The sequence below is a fragment of the Sabethes cyaneus genome, chromosome 1, assembly GCF_943734655.1.
Source record: "Sabethes cyaneus chromosome 1, idSabCyanKW18_F2, whole genome shotgun sequence".
NCBI lineage: Eukaryota > Metazoa > Arthropoda > Insecta > Diptera > Culicidae > Sabethes > Sabethes cyaneus.
In genome coordinates this window covers 26854984-26872419 of record NC_071353.1, presented here as the reverse complement: position 1 = coordinate 26872419, position 17436 = coordinate 26854984, and the positions used below count along the sequence as shown (strand labels likewise).

Below are 17436 nucleotides of genomic sequence, written 5' to 3'. Positions count from 1 at the left end.
ACCTCTTCGCCGCACGCTGCTGCTGCTGGCTCACTTTCAACCATTTGTTCGCCATGTTCAAGTGTCATGAAAATCGAATACTACCGAAGTTGCAATACCTACTACGGCACATCAGCACCAGCGACTGGTTGTTCGGTTGGTGCACGGCGAAAAAATGTCCGGCAGAATTATGTTCAAATGGTTCGGAATTTTGTGGGTACTTTGGTGCATAATAACCGTAAATCAAGATGCAACATTTCTCTTCTGTTACTTCGTTTTTCCTTTCTTTTCAACGTATGTGAGGGCTGCTGGCTGCTGCTGTTGCCCGGATTACCGGTCTGTCCGATTCAGTATTTATTTGGACAGTGCGGTTTCTTGTGCGGTAAGTTTATATCCTTGTTAAATCTTCAAAACGGCGTTGCATCATCAACTTGGGCCGGGCCGCTGAAAGACGAAAGATAGACGAAATTTGCCCGCAAATGAATGGAAAATTATTTCCACTCCATCGGGTGCGTCCGGATTATGGAAATTCGATCGGAAAAATACTGAGCAGTTGCAGCATTTCGGCACGTTGTTGTGATCTTTGCTAGCGTAATTGTCTTTCGGTTGATAGAATTTGATTTTTTTTATTGGCACATTCTGTCTGTTGTTGGTTAGGCTCAATGAAAATGGCAGAAAAAAGTGTCTGTGTCAAAACACTTCTTCACGCTTTTTCTGTGTTTAATGAACCTTCAATATTCTGAAATGAATTACAATTGTAAATTGGGCCGAAAATGTGGTATCATCAAGCTCTTCGGTGAATTTGCTTTCGATAAGATTGTGAAAAACGACGTCGTTTGAAACCAGATTCTTCTAGGCTTCTGGGTTTTAAGCCAATTCTTTACTAAACGTTCTGATTTCACGAAAATTCAGCAGCTGAACGATGCAGCTTTTTGTTCCAACAAATAATTGTACGTCACATGAAAATATCCTCCGAAAACGTGTATATTTTCTCAGTACAGTTAACAACTTGGAACAACATTTCTTGGGCAAAAAGTTCAACGAATAAACATTTATACAGAAAAGAAGAAGAGAAAAGGCAACAACAACAACAGTTGAAGAAGAGCATTTGTCTCCTCCTGCGGAAAGCAGACCGCAAGTTTACTTCGTCCGCCGCTCCCCTTAGTTTAGTACGACAGCGGCACTCCCGCTGTGCGGTAGGAAGAAAAACTTTTCCAATTTTAAAGCAGTAAAATTTTCACCCCTGCCTACAGAGCAAGCAGCGCCCAACACGGCCATGGCGACGAAAAGTCGCAAATTTTTGGTCATAAGAAGTAGATCGTTCTTCGTTTTTTTTGCACGGGTGTTTCCTCGCCGGTCGACAGGTTCTGCAAAGTTCAAGATCCTAAACTTTACGATAAGGTAGCGGCACCTGTTGTGTCTGTGATGCACCTTTTCGTGCGGAATGCCGCATAATCGGTCCCAACCACACGCTGTTAGAGAGCGATTTTTCAACCGACTTGCACCTAACCTAACTGATATACCCGATCCGACGCAGCGATGCCTCCGGTTCCGTACAGACCGTGCTGTCTGTTTGCTGGTTCGCTATCGGTGAGCAAAGTTTATAAAATAAGGATCGTTTTGAAATAAACTTGCAAGTTTTCCCCACTAATGCTACAGAGTTTCTACATCCGACCGGTATCATCACCATCAGCATCACATCCGAGCCGATGGAGGTTGCAAGTCTGCCCTGCTCTTACTTACTTTTGCTCTCCCTACAAAGGATTCAATATATCCACATAAAAGTCGAAATAAAAGTAAATTTATGAAAATAATATAGCTCTACCCGTTCGCCAACCGTTCGTTCGTGCTCGGTCCAGAGGCGGGCTCTGACTTTTAGTTGTTCGTTTACGTTCGCTCTGTACACCGATGGACAAGATTTTTTCGCTGGAGCAGCCCCAGGAGCGATGTGATGGCTTGTCGTTTTACGAGCGGCATCCGTATACAGCGTACATACGGACAAACGGCGCACAGTATCAACATCATCATCATTCGAATCGGAACAAACTCACTCGCATCAACTATGTATGCGACGGACCGAGGGACGAGCAAAAAGCAAAAAGTAAAAACAAAAAAAAAACCGAGTGGACAGGATGGAAAATTTATGGTGAGAAAGCGAGCATTAAATGAGGCGAGGAAATTCATTCGGAAAGGGAAGCTAAGGGTGGACACGGAGACGGTGGACTGGTAGTGTCAGTAGAACGCAGAGGAGTAGCATAGAACAGAAGTAGCGAAAGTGGGTCGAAAAAGTGGTGCGGATTCGGAGGATCAGTTCATAAAAATTTAATTTTTTTGAGATATTTTTTCGGGACCAAAGGGCAGTTTGGCTTGCACGAAATGGATTTGGATTGATCTACGTTTCTCTACATTCATGTTTCTTTTTCTTATGATTTAAACATCGAATTGCAGTAATTTTACCACTGTGATATGCAACTTTACGTACTATTACTTACTTACTTACTTACTTCAATTTTTATTGCTTGCATTCATATGGTATAAAATTATGTGTTGTTGTGTTTTGCACTGTAATGTATGTATTAAGAAAAATATTTCTTCCCTTGTTGGAACATATTTCTATACGTAATTTTCCAACTACTGTCCCAATAATTATGAAACATATTATTTGACGGAGAGGCTTACTTTCTGAAAATAGAGTTTACGCCTTGACTGCGTACAGAGCCAGATACAAGTCAAAATGGAGAAGAATTACCCGGGTCGGAGATGGTGAATCACTGAATATACCGGTGCGACGTCCGGCAACAGACTACCCGTTTCTATCTCACTGACCGAGTAGATAACAGTCTATCTTCTCGACTCTATACAAAAAACTACAAGATATACAGCCCTAAGGGTTGTACAAATAGGTGACGTAGGACTATATCAGATCATTAGATCAAAGACTAATGTAAACTGAATTTCTTGCATATGTATGTTCTATGAGTGCCATTGTTTAAGTGAATGTCAATTCACCATAGAAAAAATTCTTGCCTTCTGAAACCCCCACATGCCAAATTTGGTTCCATTTGCTTGATTAGTTCTAGATTTATGAAAAAATTTGTATTTCATTTGTATGGAAGCCCCCCCCCTCCTAAAAGGGGAAGAGGTCTCAGTACAGCATAGAAAAAAATTTCACCTCCAAAACCCCCCACATGCCAAATTTGGTTCCTTTTGATTGATTAGTTATCGAATTATAAGTAAATTTGAAAATTATTTGTATGGGAGCCCCCCCCCCTAAAGAGAAGAGGGGTCTCAGTTCACCATAGAAAAAATTCTTACCTTCTGAAACCCCTACATGCCAAATTTGGATCCATTTGCTTGATTAGTTCTAGATTTATGAAGAAATTTGTATTTCATTTGTATGGAAGCCCCCCCCCCTCTTAAAAGGGGAAGAGGTCTCAGTACAGCATAGAAAAAAATCTCACCTCCAAAACCCGCTACATACCAAACTTGGTTCCTTTTGATTGATTAGTTCTCGAATTATGAGGAAATTTGTATATTATTTGTATTGGAGCCCCCCCCCTCCTAAAGACGAGAGGGGTCTCAGTTCACCGTAGAAAAAATTCTTACCTTCTGAAACCCCTACATGCCAAATTTGGTTCCATTTGCTTGATTAGTTATAGATTTATGAAGAAATTTGTATTTTATTTGCATGGGAGCCCCCTTCTTAGAAGGGGAAGGGGTCTCAATACACCATAGAAAAAAATCCTACCTTCTAAAACCCCTATATGCCACATTTGGTTCCATTTGCTTGATTAGTTCTCGAGTTTTGAGGAAATTTGTGCTTCATTTGTATAGGAGCCCCCCCTCTTACGCCGTCCATAAAATTGCTCACTCGCCCCCTCCATAAAATTGCTGGTCATTTTATCTTTCCAACGACACATAAATTGTTCAGTTTCGTTCAGTAGTTTAGAAGTTATTAGCATTTGAAATCTTTCATTCCAACGTTACACTTCTATTTTCGTTTTCACAAAGTGCTACCCGAGCAGGGTTTTAAAGCAAATTGAAAACAAAATTTGATATCTTGATGTAACGGATTTTGAATACTCGGTGTGATTTCATTTTGGTCGACTTAGCGGTTAAAATATCAAAATTGATTGCAAAAATTCCACGCCGTGAAATTAAATTGAATACTACATTTGCTATCAAAAATATCACACGGAATACTAATCTTGCTGTCACACAATATCAATAGAAAAGCAGAATTAGTTATCATTTTACTATCATATCATCATCATTTTGCTATCATCATATAATTTGAACCAACCATTTTACTAGAAAAAAAATTTAAGTGAAAATAGATTAATTTAAATATTGAAGGTTTATTTACATCATATATAGAATCTACCAACACATTTTCTTTCAATAAAAATGAAAGCAAAATGATAGCAAAGTCTGATACATCATATGTGCCATTTTGAGTTGGTAACAAAACATGTTTTCTAGTTGATATCAACAGCAGTATATGTAATAATTTTGATATACTTTTGTTGTCAATTCTTGCTCGGGTAGCCAGTCCCATATAGTAAACAAAGACGTAGTCCTACGTCAAAATAATATAGTCACCAAGACCAGTGTGTAGTACGTGTGTGGAATCATAAAGTTTGGAAAATAACATGGGGCTCGTACTGTTTCAAGCAGTCATGTTCATTCAACTCGATCTTGCGTCACTCGTCGCTAATTTCCCAGCAGTCTCAAAAGTCGCAAATTACTGCGTTGAACCCCTCTGTTCGTGTCGGCCAGTGGGGTTGCTGAAGAGAAGCTTCTACGTCGTACTATCGTCTGGTATCCTTACGAAGTGTCCGGTCCACCGTAGTCTACCAACTTTCCCCAGATGAACGATGGAGAAATCTCTCCAAGCAGTGCCTGTAGCTCGTAATTGGAGATGCGCACAAAACACGTCACTCGATCCAATGTAGCTCTGATCAATCGCGTCAATTTGTCCTAAAACAGTTAGAGCTGGTCTCGATTGACTGTATCGTATGCTGCTTTAAAGGCAATAAAGATGTGATATGTTGGCACGTTGTACTCCCGACATTTCTGCAAGATCTGGTGGATGGTGAAAATTTGATGCGTAGTGAAGCGAGCCCCCATAAGACCCACCCGATAATTTCCTGCGCAACCTTGTACTATCAGTGACAACTGGCGTACCAGGATCTGGAAGAGTACCTTGCAGGCGGCGTTTGCCAGTGTTATACCGCGATAGTTGCAACAGTCGAGTGGATCATCCTTTTTGTAGATGAGATAAACCACTTCTTTCATCTTTTCCTTCGGTAATTTCTTCTCCTTCCATATCTTGTAAACCCAGTGTAGAGCCGTTGCCAGCATTACTCGGCCTGTCTCTGCTGGTAGGCGGTCCTTAACAACGGCCGACTTCAGCAACCCGATTTATCGTTTGACTTCTTGGTGACATTCCGTTTGATTTCTTAGAGATCAGGTGCCGGGACATTACTGTCCTCCATGGGCACTCCTAGGTTAACTTCCGCCCCGCCTACTTCCACAACTTCGCCATTGAGGTGTTCAGCAAAGAACTGCTTCCACATCGGTCGACCACCTCGCGGTCGTTTGTGATCAGGCCAGTGGCCGTGCGTATTCTGCCCTAACCGTCTTCGATAATTGAAGCACCTAACCTGCTTCTTCCAGAATTCACGCGTAGTTCTCGGCAGATTGCGGGTTAGTTGTCTAATATTCAACCGAGGAGAATGGTTTTGACGTATCTGTTACACTGCTAGATGATGGCCAGAGTCAATATTCGCAACCCGTAGAAAACGTATGTTCGTGGTGTTAGAGAAGAACTGGCCATCTTTGAGAAAGTGGTCAATCTAGTTCATTGTGCGTTGGTCAGGTGTGGATGTCTATGCGTGAGAAAAAGATGCCTCGATTACCAAGTCTCGGGAAGCTACGAAGTTCAAACACTGCTAGCCGTTATCCTGTATCGGTGTGTAGGCTACGGGGTCCTATCGCCGGATGCTGTAGTTGAATGAACGGTCCTTTATTCTCGATAGACACATCTTCGCGTTGATGGCCTTCCAATCTATCATATGATCTCGCATTCTGCCCAGCACTACAAAGCACGTTCGCAGCTCGTTGGTGGTGCAAACGCTCTGGTAAAATTTTCTCTCCTTTGCGACATATTTCCTGCAGAACCACGGTGCCAAGCTTGCGGGGTTCAGCATGTTCGAGCAGTACCCGGTCGCCATCTGCGAAATAACCTGCGATAAAACCTTCCCAAGCAGCACACTTTTAACACTGTTTGTTACAGAAACTTATTACCGACTGAAATTTGTTCTATACCAGTCGGCACAGCTTCGTTACAACAACTAGTAGGGTTGTATATTTAAAAAAAACGTTTTTCTTTTTTAACGCTGACTATCAATCAATCGTGGCGGTTCTGGCCCGAGACTTCAGTAACTGCCTTTAGGGGTTTTACTGAAAATAAATGTCTTCATTTTCGGGTTGGGTTGATAATAATTTTTCTTAATCTTCATTATTTCGCGATGGAAAAATAGAGTTATATTTATTTGTTCTAACAACTAACGTTCATTTCGTTGGTTACTGGATAGAATATGAATGCTTCTCAATATTTTCTATTTACCATTCATGAGTAGTGCCATTGACATCCACTATTCAAAGTATGAACTTTGATGTCCCGAAAGCAAAAAGCCATCATCGTCGCTTGTGGGATATCTCATGCGAACCATTTAAACGTAGCAATAAACTGAACTTATTTACATTTTCAACATATAATTTTTCGGCAGAGAACCAGGAAGGAGTCGTAGATTTCGGGGCAGGCACCGCACTTGATGGATTTCCACTGTCGAGGACGATGCATTGTCAGCTGGTGCTCGGGGGCAATGGAGAACGGCAGCCTGAGACCGACAGTACTAAAAGATCATAATTCGTTTAACCCAGGATAGACAGAGGCAGCTGATTTCTGACAAGAAGCATTTGTGTAGAATTTTCGTGTAGAATTTAAATCAGTTTCGCAGAAGGCTAATACACAGTATATTATTATTTCGTTGTTTGAATCACCGTGCAACTATAATTCAGGATTTTTTGATTTTTCTCGGTGATGGAATAACTCGATTGTACTTTTCTGCGTTACGCGTTTTTGTCTACTATGTTTATTTCAGCCATTTTCGAGCGCCTATCGGAAATCGGAAGTATGATTACAAATTTTATAAAAAATTGTCACTTTGTGCTAAATATTTACGATTTAGCAGTATTCTAGGCGAAAAACATTACTCTAAATCGAAAAGATACAGTCCTAATTTTCATTTACAAAAAGAACGTCTAACCACTAGAGTCTCGTACTAATTACGTAGCTTTGTTAGTATTTCGCCGGGTTGAGTCCCCGTCACCGTCACCGAGAAAAATCAATAATACCCTAAATTAATACACTGTATTACTGTGTTACTGTGTATTAGCCTTTTGACTGAAAAACTGTTGTAAATTGTTTTTCAAAATTCTACTCAACTGTTCCTTTTAGAAATCAGCTACCCCTGTCGATTCGGCGTTAAACGAATTGTGATCCTTCAGTGCATGTCGGTCCTGGGCTACCCTTCTCGAATCCCTTTGAACACCAGCTCCACACCCCTGTGGTAGGGGAAAAAGGACTCTCAAACAAATAAAACAGAAATTTTTGCGTAACTTAAAAACTAATCGAAGTCGAGAAATTTTAGACTCTTCCATAAAACAATAGTCAATAACAAGACCACCAAAAACAATCAATTAGGTTTATTTATTTTCCTAGGTCTACTGACCTCTATTACTTTCCTTCAGTTGGGTCCGAACGAACGATAGCGAGGAGAGGATCACCCCTACGAAATGGTACTTTCCACGAAAAGGTTTTCCGTGAAATGGTACATCCCGCGTAAGGTTTTTCGCGAAATGGTATTCCGCGAAACTCTATATTCCGCGTTATGGTCAACCGAGAGGTGGTGTTCCGCAAAACGGTATTCGGCGAAATGTTATATAATCATGGCGAATATTTTAATGCTATCCGCTTTATCAGGCTAAGCAACTACTGTTTTCTATTTTACTGTGAGGAAAACTTGTATAATAAACCACCCATGAACTCCTCAGAAACTTGAAAAACTCGAGATTGTGACAAAGGTCATCCGAGATTTATTTAATTTGTGGCAATACGAAGTTTGTCGGGTCAGCTAGTAGCTCTATAAAACTAACAGATTTATTGCGGTTTGACAAGCAACCACGATAAGATCAATTTTGATTGGTGCGCCTCGAGGTAAGACGCTGGTCTAATAAGCCAATCGTCGTATGTTCGAATCTCGGCTGGGAGAGGCTGTTAGAATCAATAGGATCGTAGCACTGACCCCGCACTGTCCTGTATTCTAACAGCTGGTTGCGAAGTCTGTCGTATAAAAACAGAAGGTCAAATTTCGATAACGAAATTAGCACCCAGGCTTCGCTTTGCTTTGTCATTTTGTATTGCTACGCCGCACTTATGGTAAGTTTATAAGAGACGTGGTGCAGCCAACAAGTTTTAACGTGGTAATATAAGCAACGACAGTAAATTTGCTTTATTAACAGTTTTATTATGATTTTCTAGCTAGCTATAAGTGTGTTTGGACTCGTATCCTTTCGGTATTGCGCAATACCACAATAAAACCAGATGTAATGATTAATACCGCAATAAAACCTTTATAAAATTCACGTAAAACCAAGTGGCTTTAGAATTGTTACTTGGGACACGTATCGCGAACTGGCAACTGTAAATAAATTATTTTGTCATGACGGCTGCAGCTTAGTAATAAAGAAGAAGAGCGGATAGAACAGGTTTGGATGGAACGGAACAGGCTTGCATAGCATCAAAATGATGAGTTTGCTCTTTGAACTTTGTACTTATCTCGAAAACCACATCTTAAAAAGCTACGCTACGGGCGAGAAAAAGCGCTGTTATGCTTAACTGAACATGTAAAATTCGCAGGGTAAAATACACGAATATAGAATACACATTCAAAAGTACAGCAGGTAATGTTCCTAAATTGGGTTTAGAATTGCTGCTTTGATGGGAATCCTTTGCTTTGTAATCCAATCGCTGGATAGATTATCACCTGTCAGATTTCCCCCTTTTCTGCAGCAGTTAGTGAACTGCTTCGGCGGCGGTATATCGCTAGAACATAAGCTTATATAACCTGCACACATTGTATTTTCCTATCACTCATCCCTCCCGGCAACTGTCAGCGGAAAGTGTAAATAAACGACACTCAATTCCTCGGTATTAATCTGCATCTTCGTGCCGGAATTAATTGCTTACTACGTTTCCCCCAACCCGTTCCGAAGCACACCGACCGTAGCGTGCCCACCCTTCGACGAAGGAGTACCCATCCGGAAGAAGTTCCTGCACGTTCCGCCGACATTCCGCAGCGAGTCAGCCAACCGGATGGAGTCTCATTTTCCCAGCTGTCAGAGCAGTTCGGAGCCAAGATCATTTGTCATCGTGCTTACTGGTGGTGGCTGGTGAGTTAGTAATGCGAGCCGAGCCGAGCGTGCGGTAGCCAAAACGGGGAAAGTATCAAGTTTGCCTTATCACGCCGAGGGTTGTGATAAATAGCTGACGAGAGCGTCTTGCTGAAGGGATGCAACCGCCGAGAATCAGATGAATGGCAGGTGGAAAAACGTCACCGTCTGTAGGTGACGGGAGAAATTTTTATTAAAGTTGTTAGTTTCCGCAGTTCTCCGGTTTTTTCCGCTTGGCAATGCAAATCTAGCACCGCCCGGTTAGTTTGCTTCTCTGGGGAAGATTCGTTTAAAGACGTGCTCGGAATTTTGCTCTGCTTGAAGGGTACGATAGATGGCACCGAGGTGGTCCGGTGTGATTACTTTGTGAAATTAATGTGTCTTGGCTGTGATGAAAAGTTATTACCGAACCACCTTAAGGCACTGCCAACGTATGCCAAGCGGTGGTTGGTAATGTTTTACGCCTTTGTAAATGAACTTTGTGTTTGATCTATGTGTTTGTGCACAACTTTGTCGACATGGATTATTTTTTATAGAACATCACACGTTCTGAACTACTAACCTCCTGACTTTCTTATCACATCGCTTAAGCGTGAGAGACATCAAACAGACAAACACGACAAAACTTCATTCACATAAGCGGTACAGTGGATCCTTAGTCAACAGCAGATTTAAGCTGTTTTTGTGCTCCTACAGCGTCGGGTCAGCGAATTTCAAAGGTCCACAGGCCAATTTCCTTCCGATTGAGTAAATCGAAAATTGCTTTGATCAGTCCTTCTGTCTGCCGATGAAAATCGATGCTCACGTCCGAAAAGCAAACATTGTTTCCGCCCAGCTGACCCTCTTCCTTCCCCCGGGTAGGGATGATAGCCGGTCATTTGTTGTATTATCACACGAAAAATGCCACCCGGCTAAATTGCTGGCAACGTTCGGCAAACAACCGAATCAAAACCAACCACCAGGCAACGAAGCGGCGCAGTCATGCAAACACACAAAGAAGCCAAAAATCGAACCTCAATCTAATGGCACACCTGGGAACGAACAACGAAAGCCTATCAGGAGAGAAGCTCCGCAGAGGTTGTACCTGTTTTGCCCCTTTTTTTGTTGCTGCTGTAAATCGCCCGGTATCACAGAGGTCCTTGATGTTTTCAAGTGATCCTATTATTTCATATCACCTCCGCTGATTCCTTTTAACTGTTTTTTCTGTCCCTCCTTTTTTCATGACATACCGCCTCATCTCTTCTAGTTTGAACAATCTTTACCACGACACTCGACGAAGCTAGTCAAGACGAGAAGACTGGCCATTTTCCGAGCATGTACCGCATGTCGTACAAATGCCCGAGGTGGAGCTCAGAAAAAAGTACTTCAACCTAACAAACAACAACAACAACAGCAGCAGCAAGAACCCACCGCCCGCCGGAGCAAAAAACTTCAATCAACTTTTCATCGAATCGCTCTACCGTACACTTCTCCAGTTCGATATGGCGCGAAGGTGGCAAAAACGAAATTGCCTTTTACTGAGTTGTCTTTATTTTTTTTTCGGTGTACGCTGCATATACGTTACGCGCGTCCCACCACAGGCACAGTCGGGTCTCGTCTTTCTATCGTCCTGCTCTCGTTCGAAGCTCTTACCGGAATGCATTCCGGGAAAGTGTTCCTTCGGGGTCATTTCTCCTTTCTTTTGATACTGATGCTCCTCCGATCACTTCTCCGGGTGATGATGATGATGATGATGATGATTGCTTGAATAAAGTTTTTTTTGTGTGTTTGAGGGAGAGAGGAAATTGGTGTGCGTGTTTGCTTCGCTGATTCGGACACGATAAAAACGTTCCGTAAGTGTAGGAGTTAAAAGTATCACTCTCAAGCGATTACGATCGCAAAGGTTTTCTTCGAGAGGAACTAATGAAATGAACTATGTTTTTGGGAAGGATGGGTTAGTGTGCCCTTCTTTTGTGTCGTGCCTCGGGCCTCAATCATTGCTGGTTTAGATACGAGACTTAACTTAACGGCAGCTTACCAATTTACAGGTCCAAAACGACAGATTAATTGCTCACCAAGTTAACTTACCTCTCTGTGTTTTGCGTTCTGTGTGGCATGTAATGCCGTCTTGTTGAAACCACATACCGGTTGGATTAAATGCTTGTATTTGGGTAAAAATATGCAGGTCTGTGCCTAGGGACGCGAACGTGGCGTAGAACTACAAAAAAAAGATTCAATTCAACAATGCTTGCAATTTTTGAAATGTTCAACAGTTCGCTACCCAACTTTATGGTTTATTATGGCATTTAATGCCTTGAAATATCTTGTTTATCAATTTGCATATCATGTTTATCAGTTTTTTAAAATCAGTTCCCATTGGCCTTGCCAGCGTTGCTGATATTGTTCAGGGTTTTGCGTGAGAAAAAAAGAAAGGGAAGTATTTTTGCTTTTGTCAACACTCACGCGTTGACAGTTCGGCACGAGATTTCCTGTAAGTGCGAGCAGCCATCGAAATCTCTTTCAACGCTGGCAAGGCCAATAAGAGTAAAATCACCAGACCACAGTTAGATATACACCGGAGATTGGTGAGAATACAGTGGTGACCCGATTTTGTCACTCTCAGATTTTGTTACGTTTTTCCGGATTTTGTCACGTTCTATTATCTGATTTGGATTTGTCGAAACGAACTGCTTTTCTCCTCGAATTTCATATTCGTTTTTCGGACTTGTTTTGTGCCGTGGTGCAGTATTAATTGGACTAGTAGGGCGGAGCAGGAGAGAGAGTATCTTTTAAACATTATTCTTCTTTTTTCTGATTTGTGGCGGTCCAACGTGAACTTTTTGTGAAGTGGAGGAGCGTTTGGTGAGAAAAGTGGTATAGACTGGATGCAATGGGGATGACTTGAGGCCACTAGACTGGAGGGACAAAATTCGATATGAGACTGTCTAATAGGAGGGTGCGGCGATAGTTGAATTGCCAAAACATTCGGGTACCAACCGAGAGAGAGAGCGTGGGTTGGTGTTTCATTTGTCATTTAACGAACCAATATATTTTTGGTCTCATTTCGATTTCTTCTCACCATACGATACTGCGCTTTATAAGAAACATTCTTCTTTTTTTTGTCTTTTACCTCTTATTTTTCGTCTTTTATCTTTAGTTTTTTGTCTGTTTTTACGTGTAATCTATCGCGTTTTGCTGTCGTCTTATAATTTTTGTGTTGACTTTTTAACTCCTGTTACTCGTTTTTCGTTCTTTTTTAACATTGTCTTTTTATGTCTTGTTTTTATGTCTTTTCAACGAATTGTTGTCACTTTTGTCGGCTTATCAACTGCTTTTGATGGCGTCGTTTTGTCTTTTTAGGTATTTCTTGTCGCTGTTTGGAAATCTTTTTATCACCCTGCATCTATTTTTGTTTTGTGAACGTTTTTATTGTCTTTTAAAATATTTTTGTTGCTTCTTTGGCATTTTTCTCTAATATATTTATCCCCTTTCATCTGATTTTCATCGTCTTTTCGCCTACTTGTTATCACTTTTTCGTGATCTTTTCGTAGTTTTTCCGCTGTCAATTCGCCACCTCTTTCTCGTCTATTTGCTGTCTTTTCGTCTTTCTTTCGTCGTGTTTTCGTCATCTCGTTGAAGACTTTATGATGTCTGTTCGTCTTCTTTTCTTCTTGCCTTCTCTTTGTTATCGTTTCTTGGAATTCGTTGTATTTTTGTCATCTTTTCATTGGATTTTGGCTGTATTTCATCGTATCATATTATTTTATGCTTTATCATATTTGCGTCGTCTGTCTGTGCAACGTTTTGTGAGTGCCGTTTTTGGCATTTTTGTCGCTTTTTCCGGCAGTTTACTGTTTTCGTCGTTTTTTTATTGTTGTTTTGGCGTCATTTCGTCGTCTGCGTTTTTTTTTGACATTTTTCCATCGTCTTTTGTTTTCGTTTCGTCGTCTTTTCATCATTTATTTTGTCCTAACAAACGATTCATTGTTTGAGAAACTCCACAAGCGTCATTTGACATGAGTCATGATTTGTAATCAATTTTTAATCCTTTTAAATAATAAATGTTAGTTTCACAAATCCCTTTTAACTGGGGTTAGGAGTATTTGAGACAATAAGTTTTTTCTTGCTTTCCTACCATTGTGTCAAACAAACGATTCATTTAATTGAGGATTTTCTTGATATTTTTCGGTGAATAAATAACCTCAATTATAATCGCACGGTGATTCAAACAACGGGAATAAAACGATTCATTTGTTGTCAAGACAACATAAATTATTTTTTTACTGTGTTTTCGGCGTATTTTAGGGATGTTTTAAATGTTTTTTTGTAATTTTGTCGTGTGTTTTATGCTTGTTTGACTTCTTTTCATCGTATTTCCACGCCTTTCGTCTACTTTTCATCGTATTTCGCCATTTTTTCATCATGTCCTTACACCGTGTTCTTGCCGTCATTTTGTCTTCTATGAGCTATGTTTAGTCATCATATTGTTCGACGTCTTTATGCCGCGCCGCCTTTTGTTCGTTTTTTTCAATCACCTCTTTGTTTTTTTTCTTCGTATTCGTCGTCTTTTTGTCACATCCATGTCGTACTTTTGTTGCCTGTTACTGTTTGTTGTCATCTTTCCGTCGTATTTTTGTCGTTTATTCATTGTTCATTGATTATGACCTCTGTTTTTGGCATTTTGGTAAAAAAATCAGCGTTGTCGGTGTTGCCGTCCTTTTTGTTGCTGTTTTTGCCTTTTTCGTCATTATTTTATCATCTTTTATCATCTTCTCTTGTTTTTTGTTATTTTTTCATCGTTTTTTTGTCGTCGGTTACTCGTTTTTTGTTGTATTTTCATCACTCCTGCCTTTTTCTCGTCGTCCTATTTGTTGTCAAGATTTGCTGAAATTTTTAATGTCGTTCCATCGTTCTTTCATCATTTTTCTGTGGTATGTTTTAAGTTTGTTTAGTATATTATTTAATTTTGTTTTTTGCTGTTTTTGGCGTTCTTCGGCGACTTTTTATGTGATTGCCATCGTACTGTTGTAGTCTTTCGCCGTCTTTTCATCAATTATTTTATCATATTTTCGCCATTTTTACACCATTTTTGTCGTAGAACTATATCTTATTTGGGAGAGGGTGTCATTCCAAAAAATCCAAAAATGCGAACGTCACAAAAAATAAGATTTTGAATGAAATTGGGAATCCTCTGCCCTGTTCGTGAGGGAGATTTCTAGTCTAAAATACAACAATGATTCGCTAATTGAGAGTTCATTAATTGGGTGGTTTGTTAGTAGGGTTTCGTTAGTTGGGCTATGCTCCACCTTGAATGTCAAAATTGCATTGAACTTTTGAGTTCAGGCGTTAATAGGGATAAAGTCGAGTTTTATGAGCACTTTTTCTTAACTGTCTGAAAAATAGCAAAACCTGTTGTTTTGTCACAGCTGTAATTACGTTATATGTAACAACTGACCTTTGAGAAAAACAGGTCGATTAGATTTTTTTCCGATCTTTCTTTGTTTCTCAGGGTCCAAGTTGATATTTTCAACCGGGTCTTCTCTAGAATCGAGTGAAAGTGCCTTGCGTTTTGAACGTGACATTCTGCGAACAATGCTTTGTAGCAAAATGCAAAATCGAGCGAATGGCCCCCGACCATCTTATCTTTTGGTTTTTGTGCTAACCCGAGGTTTCGGTAACTGCCCTAAGGGGTTTCACCGAAAATAAAAGTCTTCATTATCGGGCTGGGATGATAATAATTTTTCTGAATGTTCAATATTTCACGATGGAAAAATTGATGGCTCGGAATTGTTTCACAATATTTTCTGTTTTCTATTCATGACTTTAGCAGTGCCATTAAAGTCCACTATTCAAAGCATCAGCTTTGATGTCCCGATAGCAAAATCTGGTCATCGTCGTTTGTGGGATATCTCATGCGAATCATTTAAACTGAGCAATAAATCTAGCTTATTTACATTTTCAACGCATAAATTTCCGACTGAGATCCAGGAAGCGGTCGTAGATTTGTTTGTGCTGTCCTCTTCTCGTCATCAACTTATAATCTACTCTTCGTTTTTCTTGTCTTTTTTTCATCGTCTTTTGTTGTCGGTTAGTCGTTTTTTGTTGTCTTTTCGTCACTCTTTTGCCATTTTTTCGTCGTCTTATTTGTTATATTTGGTTTACTGTCTTTCATCACTCTTTCACCGTCTTTCTGTCGTATGTTTTTTATTTTTGCCTAATTGCACTGCCTATAGCTGCAGTGTATCTCACTTACCAGTTACAAATTCGATGCTGAGGTGGGGGGTAAATCGGTTTTAATATTTGAAAAAGCCGTGTTTTATGCGATTTCGGACCAAAATTTGTGCTAAAAATCTTCCATGTGGTTGAGAGAAAGTTTGTGAAACACATTTATCACAAAGCACAAATTTTGTTAAAAACAAATTCAATACAGAAGATCTCGATTTAATCTCAACTGATTATGTTCTTCAAATTAATTGGCTAATTTATAGATAAACATAATCATCATTTTCTTAGAAATCATTATTTCTCATTCTTAAAATAATAGAACCCTAGGTAAGTCGCAAGTGGGGTGTCATAAATCATCCCGACCGACACATGGAGGAAGCCGGAAATCATCTGCGTTTTAGTATGCTCCTTCGGGTTGCTTGTTCCTCGCGAGTAACCTATTACCGACGGTTAGGGCGTTCGTACGTATGGCCCCGAGGGAAGGTAGACAGGCAGGCAGGCAGGCGTTGATTGCACATTACACGTAATTTGATTATGCTTGGAAATTTCTTCCGGCGGCTTTGCATTGCACGTACCTCTGCTCTCTCCGATGATGGTTGGTTGTGTGCGTGTGCGTGTTGTACGCATATCAAACAGAGCAGAGACCTCTCGGAGGCGTAGAACGAAGCGAGAATTTCGAATTGAATCCAATTAACGGATATCTTCTCCCACTAGACCGTTTACGATCAATTATTTCGTAAATACCGACAAACGGAGTTGTTTTTCTTTGCTTATTCTGATTCACACTCTTCACGCGTACGCAAGAAGTTCTGGAGAGCATTCGAAGAACCAAATTAAGCAAAGAGGAAGCAACAGATTAAGAAATCTACCAATCGCTTTTTGTTCGCGTGTTTGTGATGCTTTGAAATTTCAAATAATTTAATCATCTCAATTTTGTTCTTGTTTTTCTTTCGTCAGCTCCGCCGGCTTTGTACTGCTAGAGCAAATCGTTCAGTATTGCACAATTATTTATTCAATCGTGAATGAACTTCAAAGTAAAATTAGGTATCGCGAAATTTTCTAATTTCATTTCCTCTGCCTCTGGCTTGGCTCGTGATGGAATAGCGATCATTCTTCGGCAAGGGTCGTGAACTCGGCTGAACGTTTTCGCAAACTTCGCTTTTGTTGCTATCCGCTCCGTTGCTGTTGTTGCCGGCTCGAATCAGGCACCTGTCTCAAACGAGTGGACGGACGGACGACGGAGAGGAACTACGCCTGATGACCGGTTGTTTATTTTGCTGATGTTTTTCGGCCTTTTTCAATTTGGAAACAAACACAGTTTTTCTTCCTGGCTGCTACTCTTCGAGCGGATATTTTCCCAGATACCGAGTGGGGTTTTATAGGGATAAGTGCGGGCTGCGGGGAGTAAGGGCCGTTACGTTGCACACGAAGTTTTCAGCTGGCAAGCGAATAGAGAGGCGCCGCCGCCGCAGGTCGATCACGTTCTGAGACGCTTTTGGAATGGCAAGCTGGCGCGGAAAACGTTGCGGTTGGTCCGCTTTGAAGTCTGCCCCGGTGCACCGTGGCCAGTGATGGCAGTGTTGATGGAAAAAGAGGATGAAGCCTTAAGCTAAATTTTTAAGCAAGTCTCTGTTTAATTATTGTTAATTACAAACGGGTATGTTTCAAATTTTAATTTATCATTTTTCCAGTTGAGACTAGCAGAGATGTTTGATGGTCTGAAAATAATATGAA

General features: G+C 40.6%; 1 protein-coding gene across 1 annotated transcript in view; it reads left to right on the top strand.

Moving 5' to 3' along the window:
• Positions 1–17436, top strand: part of LOC128738627 (uncharacterized) — a 420925-nt gene that overhangs the window by 69865 nt on the left and 333624 nt on the right. The gene's annotated exons all lie outside the window — the stretch shown is intronic.